The sequence below is a fragment of the Antechinus flavipes genome, chromosome 2, assembly GCF_016432865.1.
Source record: "Antechinus flavipes isolate AdamAnt ecotype Samford, QLD, Australia chromosome 2, AdamAnt_v2, whole genome shotgun sequence".
Lineage (NCBI taxonomy): Eukaryota > Metazoa > Chordata > Mammalia > Dasyuromorphia > Dasyuridae > Antechinus > Antechinus flavipes.
In genome coordinates, this window is record NC_067399.1 from 510,839,514 (window position 1) to 510,852,913 (window position 13,400).

Sequence of the window (13,400 nt, forward strand, 5' to 3'; positions counted from 1 at the left end):
AGCTACCAGTTCATACACCTTTCACTGCTCTGCCGAGGAAGCTTGTAACCTCCTGGCTCTGAAGGCAAACCTTACAGTCTTTAACAAAATGAGTAAAAAATTCAAAAGAACGATTGATAGTTTCTATACAGAAAGAGAACAGCTTTTCAACCCTGAAGAAACTAATAGCAGACAGTCTCCAGACAATTGTTGGTCTCCAATACAAAAGGCTCTCCTAGAAGAGACTATTAAAAACCTTAAAAGAGAACTAGAAGAAAAATGGGGAAAGGAAAAAGAAGCTATGCAAGAGAGTACAGAAAAGGCATATAACTCACTAAAAGAAAAATTTGATAAAGTGGAAAAAGAAAACAAATTCCTGAAATGTGAATTGGAAAAGGTAAAAAACTCCCAAGAAGTGCAGGAAAACAGAATTTGTGAATTGGAAAAAGAAAATAACTCACTAAAAAAAAAAAAATTAGTGAAATGGAAAAAAATTCCATAGAGCAAAACAACTCAATTGGACATATACAAAAAGAAGTAAAAAAAAGCTAATGAAGAAAATAACTCACTAAAAATCAGAACTGAACAAATAGAAATGACTGATTCATTGAGACATCAAGAATCAGTCAAGCAAAACCAAAAAAATGAAAGATTGGGAAAAAATGTCAAATATTTACTTGGAAAATAGATCTAGGAGAGATAACCTGAGCATCATTGGACTATCCGAAAATTATGATGAAAAAAAGAGCCTAGATACTATTTTACAGGAAATCATCAAAGAGAACTGCCCAGAAGTAATAGAACCAGAAGGTAAAATAGGTGTTGAAAGAATTCATCGAACACCTTCTGAAAAGGGCCCTAAAATAAAGATTCCGAGGAATATTGTGGCCAAACTTCAGAATTTTCAGACTAAAGAAAAAATTTTACAAGCAGCCAGGAAAAAACAGTTCAAATATCGAGGTGCCACAATAGAGTCATGCAAGATCTGGCTGTCTCAACATTAAAGGATCGAAGGGCCTGGAATCAGATATTCTGAAAGGCAAAAGAGCTTGGAATGCAGCCAAGAATAAACTACCCACCTAAGCTGAGTATTTTTTTCCATGGAAGAAGATGGACATTTAATGAAATAGAGGAATTCCATTTGTTTCTAAGGAAAAAACCAGACTTAAACAAAAAATTTGATCTCCAACAACAGGACTCAAGAGAAGTAGAAAAAGGTAAAAGGAACTCTTGAGAACTGTATTTCTGTTGTGGATATACATAAAAACCATATGTATAATTTGATTTTACTGATATAACATAAAAAAGGGAAGTAGAAATGGAAAGGGCATAGTATCAGAAAAAGGGAAAAGGGGAGATAAAAAGAGGGAAACTACATGCAACGATGAGGCAAAGGAAACTTATCATATCTGAGGGAACTTAGAGAGGGGAGGAACATTGTGTGAATCCTACTCTCATCAGAGTTGGCTCAAAGAGGAAATAATTGACATATTTGTTTTACAGAAAATCTTCTCTCACTTCATTAAAAAGTGGGGGAGGAAAAGGGAAAAGGAAAAAGAGTAATAAAGGAAGGGTGCAAGAAAGGGAAAGGGATTCAAAGGGAGGAGGAAGGGATACTAAAGAGGGAGAGCTGCGTGACGCAAGTGGGACCAATAAGTTTAATACTAGGGAAGAAGGGAAGGAGGGCAAGAAAAAGAAAAGTATAATCTGGGGATATTAGGATGGCAGGAAATACAGAATTAATAATTTTAACTGTAAATATGAATGGGATGAACTCTCCCATAAAGAGGAGCCGGATAGCAGACTGGATCAAAAATCAGAACCCTACAATATGTTGTTTACAGGAAACACATTTAAAACAGGGAAATACATACAGAGTAAAGGTAAAAGGCTGGAGCAGAATCTATTATGCTTCAGGTGAAGTAAAAAAAGCAGGGGTAGCCATCCTTATCTCAGATCAAGCAAAAGCAAAAATTGATCTAATTAAACAAAATAAGGAAGGAAACTATATCTTGCTAAAGGGTACTATAGACAATGAAGCAATATCAGTATTAAACATATGTGCACCAAGTTGTATAGCATCTAACTTCCTAAAGGAGAAGTTAAGAGAATTGCAAGAAGAAATAGACAGCAAAACTATAATAGTGGGAGATCTCAATCTTGCACTCTCAGATTTAGATAAATCAAATCACAGAACAAATAAGAAAGAAATTAAAGAGATAAATAGAATATTAGAAAAATTAGGTATGATAGATCTCTGGAGAAAACTGAATGGTGACAGAAAGGAGTATACTTTCTTCTCAGCAGTTCATGGAACCTACACAAAAATTGATCATATATTAGGACATAAAGACCTCAAAATTAAATGCAGGAAGGCATAAATAGTAAATGCTTTCTTTTCAGATCACAATGCAATAAAAACTACATTCAATAAAAAATTAGGTATAAATAGACCAAAAAGTAATTGGAAACTAAACAATCTCATCTTAAAGAATGATTGGGTGAAACAGCAAATTATAGACACAATTATTAATTTCACTCAAGATAATGACAATGGTGAGACATCAGACCAAAATTTATGGGATGCAGCCAAAGCAGCAACAAAGGGAAATTTTATATCCTTAGAGGCTTACTTGAATAAAATAGAGAACGAGAAGATCAATGAATGGGGCCTGTAACTTAAAAAGCTAGAAAAAGACCAAATTAAAAACCCCCAATCAATTACTAAACTTGAAATTCTAAAATTAAAAGGAGAAATTAATAATATAGAAAGTAAAAAAACTATTGAACTAATAAAAAAAACGAAGAGTTGGTTTTATGAAAAAACCAATAAAATTGATAAGCCTTTGGTAAATCTGATTAGAAAAAGGAGAGAAGAAAATCAAATTAGTAGTCTTAAAAATGAAGGGAGAACTTTCCACCAATGAAGAGGAAATTAAAGAAATAATAAGGGGTTACTTTGCCCAACTTTATGCCAATAAATTTTATAACCTAAGCAAAATGGATGATTACCTCCAAAAATATAAGCTTCCCAGATTATCAGAGGAGGAAGTAAATTGCTTAAATAGTCCCATTTCAAAAAAAGAAATAAAACAAGCTATTAATCAACTCCCTAAAAAAAAAAAATTCCCAGGACCAGATGGATTTACATGTGAATTCTACCAAACATTCAAAGAACAATTAGCCCCATGCTTTATAAACTATTTGAAAAAATAGGGAATGAAGGAGTCCTATCAAATTCCTTTTATGACACAGACATGGTACTGATACCTAAACCAGGTAGGTTAAAAACAGAGAAAGAAAATTATAGACCAATCTCCCTAATGAATATTGATGCTAAAATCTTAAATAAGATATTAGCAAAAAGACTACAGAAAATCATGCCCAGGATAATACACCATGATCAAGTAGGATTTATACCAGGAATGCAGGGCTGGTTCAATATTAGGAAAACTATCAGTATAATTGGCCATATTAATAATCAAATTAACAAAAACCATATGATCATCTCAATAGATGCAGAAAAAGCAGTTGATAAAATCCAACATCCATTCCTATTAAAAACTCTTGAGAGTATAGGAATAAATGGATTTTTCCTTAAAATAATCAATAGCATCTATTTAAAACCAGCAGTAAGCATCATATATAACGGGGACAAACTGCAACCATTCCCAATGAGATCAGGAGTGAAACAAGGTTGCCCACTATCACCTTTACTATTTAATATTGTATTAGAAATGCTAGCTTTGGCAATAAGAGTTGAGAAAGAGATTAAAGGAATAAGAATAGGCACTGAGGAAACCAAATTATCACTCTTTGCTGATGATATGATGGTATACTTAGAGAACCCCAGAGATTCTAATAAAAACTTATTAGAAACAATCCACATCTTTAGCAAAGTTGCAGGATACAAAATAAACCCACATAAGTCATCAGCATTCTTATATATCACTAACAAAACCCAACAGTTAGAGTTACAAAGAGAAATTCCATTTAAAGTAACTACTGATTGTTTAAAATATTTAGGAATCTATCTGCCAAGGGAAAATCAGAAACTTTATGAGCAAAACTACAAAACACTTTCCATACAAATTAAGTCTGATCTAACCAACTGGAAAAATATTAAATGCTCTTGGATTGGGTGAGCAAATATAATAAAGATGACAATACTACCTAAACTAATCTATTTATTTAGCGCTATACCAATCAGACTCCCAAAAAACTATTTTGATGACCTAGAAAAAATAACAACAAAGTTCATATAGAAAAACAAAAGGTCAAGAATTTCAAGGGAATTAATGAAAAAAAATCAAATGAAGGTGGCCTCGCTGTACCAGATCTAAAATTATATTATAAAGCAGCGGTTACTAAAACCATCTGGCATTGGCTAAGAAATAGACTAGTTGATCAATGGAATAGGTTAGGTTCAAAGGACAAAACAGCCAATAACTTTAATAATCTAGTATTTGACAAACTCAAAGACCCCACTTTTTGGGATAAGAATGCATTATTTGACAAAAATTGCTGGGAAAATTAGAAATTAGTATGGCAGAAACAAGGCATTGACCCACACTTAACACTGTACACCAAGATAAGGTCAAAATGGGTTCATGACCTAGGCATAAAGAATGAGATTATAAATAAATTGGAAGAGCATAGGATAGTTTACCTCTCAGACCTATGGAAGAGGAAGGAATTTATGACCAAAGAAGAACTAGAGATCACTATTGACCACAAACTAGAAAATTTTGATTATATCAAATTGAAAAGTTTTTGTACAAACAAAACTAATGCAGACAAGATTAGAAGGGAAACAATAAACTGGGAAAACATTTTTATGGTTAAAGGTTCTGATAAAGGCCTCATTTCCAAAATATATAGAGAATTGACTCTAATTTATAAGAAATCAAGCTATTCTCCAATTGATAAATGGTCAAAGGACATGAACAGACAATTCTCAGATGAAGAAATTAAAACTATTTAGAGCCACATGAAAATATGCTCCAAGTCATTATTAATCAGAGAAATGCAAATTAAGACAACTCTGAGATACCATTACACACCTGTCAGATTGGCTAGAATGACAGGGAAAGATAATGTGGAATATTGGAGGGGATGTGGAACAACAGGGACACTGATATATTGTTGGTGGAATTGTGAACACATCCAGCCATTCTGGGGAGTAATTTGGAACTATGCTCAAAAAGTTATCAAACTGTGCATACCCTTTGATCCAGCAGTGTTTCTACTGGGCTTATACCCCAAAGAGATACTCAAGAAGGGAAAGGGACCTGCATGTGCCAAAATGTTTGTGGCAGCCCTGTTTGTAGTGGCTAGAAGCTGGAAAATGAATGGATGCCCATCAATTGGAGAATGGTTGAGTAAATTGTGGTATATGAATGTTATGGAATATTATTGTTCTGTAAGGAATGATCAGCAGGATGAATACAGAGAGGACTGAAGAGACTTACATGAACTGATGCTAAGTGAAATGAGCAGAACCAGGAGATCATTATATACCTCAACAATGATACTGTATAAGGATGTATTCTGGTGGAAGTGGATCTCTTCGATAAAGAGATCTAATTCAGTTTCAATTGATCAAGGATGGACAGAAGCAGCTACACCCAAAGAAAGAACACTGGGAAATGAATGTAAACTGCTTGCATTTTTGTTTTTCTTCCCGGGTTATTTCTATCTTCTGAATCCAATTCTCCCTGTGCAACAAGAAAACTGTTTGGTTCTGCACACATATATTGTATCTAGGATATACTGTAATCTATTTAACATGTATAGGACTGCTTGCCATCTAGGGGAGGGAGGGAGGGGAAAAAATTGGAACAGAAGTGAGTGCAAGGGATAATGTTGTAAAAAAATTACCCTGGCATGGGTTCTGTCAATAAAAAGTTATTTAAAAAAAAGAGACTATAAAATGGATCATAATAGATTGAAAAGTATCCTAATAAAAACATCAATGAAACACTTAGCCCATCACTCTAAGGCAGCCATAGGAACATTTAACATTTTTCAATAAAATGAAGGTAGAGGACTGATAGACATTTCTAGAGGATACAATAGATAGGTCCAAACCCTATAGAAAAATTTGTTCAATTAAGCGGTATAAGTTGTGATGGTGCACAATAAGTTGTGTAGAGTGCCAAACTTGGAGTACCAGATCCTTCTTACCTGTATGACTCTGGCCAAATCACTTAACTTCTTTCTGTCTCAGTTTCTTCAAATAGGAATATCACCTACCCCTGATGGTTGTGAGAGTCAAATGAGATTAGTAACATGTTTAGCATAGAACCTAACATATAGTAGGCACTAAAATAAATGTATGTTTCCCACCTTCCTTCCTTCACAAGCATATCATTATGGATGGCAAATAATTTAATTATTGATTGGACATTTAGAAGTTCCAATTAGATGGGTAGATAGATTTACCAGAAGCTTGATATCTTTTAAAAGTAAACATATGACAAATCTTTATGCTGCAAACACAAAACACTACATATTAAAAACTCTACTAGAACTGGAGTGTCATTGTAAGCATGATAGTTATCCATAACCATTTGGATAAAATATTAACTAACAACATTTAAAAACAAGATCTAAAAAAATAGATTTTGATATGGAATTCTCATAACTTATAACCTACATGGGAATGAAAAGCTTTCAAATAAAGCAACCTGGTGGAAAAAGTTAGAACCATATGTTAAGAGGATAGGTCCCCTGTTGTAGTACTGTCTGGTACTGGGCTGTCCTGAAACTGCTTTGAGGATATCTATCATAGTGAAATTTTCATCTCAGTATTCTTGAGTTAGTTATAAACACTGGCCATTTTAACCCCTTGGGCAGTTGCCTGCAGAATGTTAAATATAAAGGAATAATTGTCAAATAGTGACTTGTCCTCAGGTTGTTTTTAAATGAGCATGATTATGAGAGAAAAAAAAACAGATAAGAACTTGTATTTATGTAGCTTTTTAAGGTAGGCAAGGACAATTCTGAAAGAATTGAAGTGATTTAGTCCATGATCACATAATTTACATTAGAGAAGTTTTTTTCTCTTATAATCGTGCTCATTTAGAAACAGTCTCTGCTCTACATAACATGATTCGGCTACTGTCCTGTCCCTAGAAAGACTCAGCCTTTCACTTTGGCCATCTGTTGGGATTGGCACGAAGCCAGAAAACAGTGCCAGGTAGGCTGAGGCAAGCGTGATGTGACCTGTGTGCAGCATCTGGGAATAAAGAGCATAAACTGCTTTTTTATGCTCAGCAGATGCCACCTGTGTCTACACTATCGTGTAACTTGAAGGGATCAAGAAAAAAAGAGGAAACATACCCCTCCCCCTTCCTCTTTAATTCCTTTTCCTGCCACACACACATATTTCTAAGCTAGCTTGGTAGATCAGTGATGTTGCAGCCAAACATATGGAGCACTTGCTTCTGCCTAGGAAATTTAGAAAATATTCTAGTATTTATATGTGCTTTGAACAAACACATAGTAAGCTCCATTCACACAATACGGAGTCAATTTTTGGATTATATAATTTATTGGTAGAAGGGATTTTAGGGATTATGTAGTCCAACTCCCTCATTTCACAAAGGAGAGAAGAGAGGAAGATTATGAGTTGGCCTAAGATCACAGAGGTCATAAACATCAGAATTTGGATTTGAATCTAGGACTTCTGATTCAGAGGATGTTAGGGCCAAGTATCATTAGAAACTATGAGGTTCTAGCTCCCACTCTATTTGAATAGCATTTTATTTTTTCCTCAGTTATACGTCAAGAAACTTCTTAACATTTATTTTTATAGGATTTTGAGTTCCCACATTTTCTCCTTTTGTCTCCTCTCTTCTGAAGATGGTAGACAATTTGATGTAGTTTATACATGTACTATCATATAAAACACATTTCTATATGTCATAGTTGTGAAGGAAGAAACATATTAAAAGGGGAAAAATATGAGAAAGAATGAATGAGTGAAAAAAATGCTATCTCTATTGTGAGTCTATCTTTATCGGGTTATGCATAGCATTTTCCTTAGTGAGTCCTTTGTACTTGTCTTAGATTAGTGTGTTGCTGAGAAGAGCTGAGTCAATCATAGTTGATCATCACACAGAATTGCTGATAATGTGTACAATGTTTTCCTGGTTCTGTTCATTTCATTTTGCATCAGTTCATACAAGTCTTTCCAGGTTTTTCTGAAATCTGCCTGTTCATCATTACTTATTACACAATAGTATTCCATTACATTCATATAGCACAGCTTGTTCAGCCACTCTCCAATAGTTGAGCATCCCTTCAATTTCTAATATTTTGCCACTACCTCTCACTCTAAATAGGAATCTTCTCCATAATATCCAGGTAGTCACCTAGATCCTCCTTTTACATGTCCATTGACAGTAAGATCATTCCTTTTCAGAAAGTTACTTTGATTGTTGAAGTGCTCATTATTAATTATTAGGAAGCCCTTTTTTGTTATAGCTTTTTATTTACAAGATATATACATGGGTAATTTTTCAGCACTGACAACTGCAAAGCCTTTTGTTCCAATTTTTCTCCTCCTTTCCCCCCATCCCCTCCCCCAGATGGCAGGTTGACCAATATATGTAAAATATATTAAACTATAAGTTAAATACTATGTATATACATGTCCAAACAGTTATTTTGCTGTAAAAAAGAATAGGACTTGGAAATAGTGTACAATTAACCTGTGAAGGAAATCAAAAATGCAGGTAGACAAAAATAGAGGGATTGGGAATTCTATGTAATGGTTCATAGTCATCTCCCAGAGTTATTTCTCTGGGTGAAGCTGGTTCAATTCATTACTGCTCTATTGGAATTGATTTGGTTTATCACATTGTTGAAGAGGGCCACGTCCATCAGAATTGATCATCATACAGTATTGTTGTTGAAGTATGTAATGATCTCCTGGTCCTGCTCACTTCACTTAGCAACAGTTCATGTAAGTCTCTCCAGGCCTTTCTGAAATCATCCTGCTGGTCATTTCTTATAGAACAATAATATTCCATAATATTCATATACCACAACTTATTCAGCCATTCTCCAATTGATGGGCATCCACTCTGCAGGAAGCCCTTCTTTATCCTGCAGAATCAGCAGAAGGGACATTAGTCTTGAGCAAACACCTCACCTTTATAAGCCTCAGTTTCTTCTCAGAAATAGGGAGGTTGGGCTGGATTGGGGTGAGAAAATCAGTTTGAGTACTGGCTTTGCCACTGACTCTGTATATCTGGCTAAGTCACTCTAGCTTTGTGCATCTGTGCATCTCAGTTTCCTTATATGTAAGATGAGAATAAAAATACCTATTGCCTTTGGAACTTTGGGGAGAAAGTATTTATAAATACTGAAGTGGGAGATAAGTATTAGTTATTATATCTGAACCACCTCTTCCACTCTATTCTCAGTTCCTTTCAGCAAAAAAAAAAAAAACAAAAAACAAAAAACAAATCTAAAAACCAATTACTAAGGCAGTTAAGTAAAATGTACAGACACAGTGACTGTGTCTGACAGTGTTTGGAACATTCAACATCCATAGCTCACCCCACTCCACTCCTCAATTTTTTATTGAAAGGATTGAGGTGCATTTCATTATCTATTTTCTAGGACCAAAATTAGTCATGGAGATTACTCAGAATTCAGCTTTCTTTTATTGTATTTTTCTTTTACGTTATTGTAGATATATATGGTTCTACTGGACCTACTCAGTTTACTCTATCAGTTCATTCAACTCTTTACATTTTCCTGTTAATTTTTCATATTCATTGTTATGGCACAATAATATCCCATTATATTTATATCCCAAAATTTGTTTGGCCATTTCCTAATGTTGGGCATTTACTTTGCTTTGAGTATTTTCTTTGCCAAAAAAAGAATATTTTGGCATATATGGGACTTTTCCTTTTGACTTTGATATCTATGGGGCATATGTTTAGTTGTAGGATCACTGAGTCAATAAACATTTTATAACTTTTTCCACTTAATTCAAAATTGTTTTCCAGAATGATTGGGCCAGTTTCAACCATATTGTATCAATGTGTTTATCTTCCCACTATCCCTGCCCTCCTTCCCAATCTTGAGTATTTGATTTTTGTCTTCCTTGTCAATTTAATATTATTCTTATTTTATGGATAAGAAAACTAAGGCTCATAATGATTAATCAGTGATTCTACATAGTGATGAAGATGACATATCACAAGACCAACCAATGACACTGTAGCATTCCATTGGCCCTATCCTTTGATTTAGCTAAATAGTGCTGGAAAATAGATCATGAGATTGTTGAAAGAAATTTTTTGAGGAAGGAAGGAAAAAATGAGGAGAAAGTATCTTGGAGAAAGGAAATATCAGCTCTTAAAAATGAAATCAAGTCAGGATGTTTGTGCAAGTTGTAATTATTTTAATGATGCTTAGTAACAACAACCAATTATATTTATGTAGCTCAGAAACATTTTCAAGTCTCGCTGTGTAAATATTCAGGGTGAGTTATCAGCAATTCTAGCCACACAATATTTTCTTAATATTACCTACTATTTTGGTTAATTCTGCCTCCAGCATGATCCAAGCTCTTAGTACTCTCGAATGCTAACAGTCCCCGAGGAAGAAGAGCATTGGGCCCCTTATCCATCAATTCTATTATGGACTTCCAGTCCATAAGAGATCTAGAGTTACAAATGAGATTTAGAGCGACAAATGTCTGATTTCCTTATCAATTAAATTGTAGATCTGGTAAAAAAAAAATTAAACAGACATAGAAAAAATGTTGTATATAGTGACATAGTTAATAGTGATAATCTGCCTGATCTGGCCCCTCTCCCTCCCTTCCCCCCCCCAAAAAAAAAGCTTCAAGCATCATTCAGTAGAACTGTGTACTATGCAGTTCTCCTCTAATTCAATCTCCATCTCAATTCAATTCTCCATCACAAGGAATAGGAACATATATGTATGTGTTTATATATTATATATATAATTATATAATAATATATTATATTATATATATGTATATATATATATAGAGAGAGAGAGAGAGACACACACACACACAGAGAGACAGAGACAGAGAGAGAAAGAGAGAGATTCACTAATTTTTAGTTCTCTTTATGATTCTAGGTATTTTATTAAATTCATTTAAAAGCATTGATTTGCAAAGAGTTCCTAAGCTCTACCAGATTGACAAAAGAATCCATATCACAGAAATGATCTCCATATTAGGGATATAAAAACAATATCTTCTCCCTCCCCAACCCCCCCCCCCCAATTGCTTTCAAAGAGCTTATGGTCTAGAGGAGTTATATTGTTGATTATTTTCACTTGCATCTGACTCTTTGCGACTCCATTTAGGGTTTTCTTAGAAGAGATACTAGACTGGCTTGCCAATTTTTTCTCCAGCTCACTTTATAGATGAGGAAACTGAGGTAAAGTTAAGTGACTTTGCCTCAGGTCACACAGCTCCTAAAAGTCTGAGGCCAGTTCTGAACTCAGGAATAGGAATTCCCCTGACTTCAGAGTCAGGGTTCTGCATGCTATGGCATCATCTAGGTGTCCTAGGTGCCCCAGGTGTGCTATATTTCCTGGGGGATGCATGTACAAAGACAGGTATAATAGAAAGCATAGAGTGAAGAGGAGAAGGGAAGGAAGGGCCAGAGAAGCAGCTCTTAGGAAACTGAGATGGGAGATAAATATTAAGAGTTGTAGATATTAGGGAAGTCTCGTAGAGAAAATGACAACAATTCAAACTTAAGAAAAGATGGCTTCAGAAATGTGAAGTTAAGGAGTTAATATTAAGTTAATATGAAGTTCATATTAATATGAAGTTAACACAGGAATAGGAATTGACTTATTATTAGAATTTTTTTTATTTTTTCTGGTTATACATGTATATACATTTTAAAAAATATATTATTATTAGGATTCAAGAAAAGAGATGAATGATAAAAGGCAGCCAGTGGCACAATGGCTAAAATTCTGACTTTGGAGTCAGGAAGACCTGAATTCAAATCCTGTCTCAGACATTTACTAACTGTGTGAACTTGAGCAAATCACTTTTGACTTTGGTTTCTTCAAGTGTAAAATGAGAGAGTAGAAGCTGGTGCTGGCTTCTAAAGTTCTTGGGACCTTATGATGCACTGACAGTGGAGTTCAGGGAATTAGGAGGTTAAGGAATTTATATCCTAACTTAGAGGCAAAGGGGAACTATGGAAGCCTCAAAGTAGGAAGTCGGGGTAAAGTTGTGCTTCAGGAAGATGATTTAGCAGATAAATGAAGAGTAGTCTACAGAGGGGCAGAGATGATAAGCACAGAGAAGAGTTGGGAGGTTGGAACACTAAGCCCAGTGGAAAGCTGATGAAGCTCTGCTCCAGGATGGTGGCTTTATGAGTCAAGTTATGGGGATAGATGCTAGAGAGGGAGAATCAACAGAACTTGAAAATATTTTATTAAAAATTGGGGATGAGATAAGAAGGAAAATCATAACAAATCCAAAGTTATAAACCAGAGTGATTAAGAAGGTGGGTATTCTTTTTTTTAAGTTTTTTATTTTCAAAATACATAGATTTCAACATTTACCCTTAAAAATCTTGTGTTCCAATTTTTTCTCTCTCCTTCTCTTCACCTCCTCCCCTAGAGAGCAAGTAATCCAATATATGTTAAACATGCGCAATTCTTCTATACATATTTCCACATTAATCATGCTGCACAAGAAAAATCAGATCAAAAAGGGAAAAATGAGAAAGAAAACAAAAAGCAAGCAAACAACAACAAAAAAGTTGAAAATACTATGTTGTGATCCACACTCAGTCCCTACATTCCTCTCTCTGAGTGCAGATGGCTCTCTTCATCACAAGTCCGTTGGAATTGGCCTGAATTAATCAGATGATATTATTCTTAACATAATTAGGGAAATTTAAATAGGGAAATGATTTAGGGGGAGATGATATGTTTAATTTTAGACATTCTGGGTTCAAGATTTATCAATAAATTAATAAGTATTATCTCTCTTCAATATATAAGGCACTGTACTAGATAAAAAAAATCTGTTTTCAAAAAGCTTATATTCTATCAAGAGAAATGATTTATTTGTAAGTGTATCAAGGAGTACCAAATATGTACAAAATAAGTACAAATTAATTTTGATGTATGCAGGAGGCACTAGTAGCTAAGAAGATCGAGAAAGATCTTAGATAGAAAATGGTAAATTTGAAAGGAAGCTAGGGATTCTAGGATTTTATGGAAGGGAAAAAAGGGAGTAAATTTTACTAATGGGAGGCAGATCAAAAAGAAAAGAAAGAAATTTGAATTAGATAAACTAATTAGTAAGTATCAGAAGGGACAAAAGCCCAAGATTTCTGATTTTAGAACTGTGTCTTCTTTCAATATCCATGCTGGCTATGAACTTG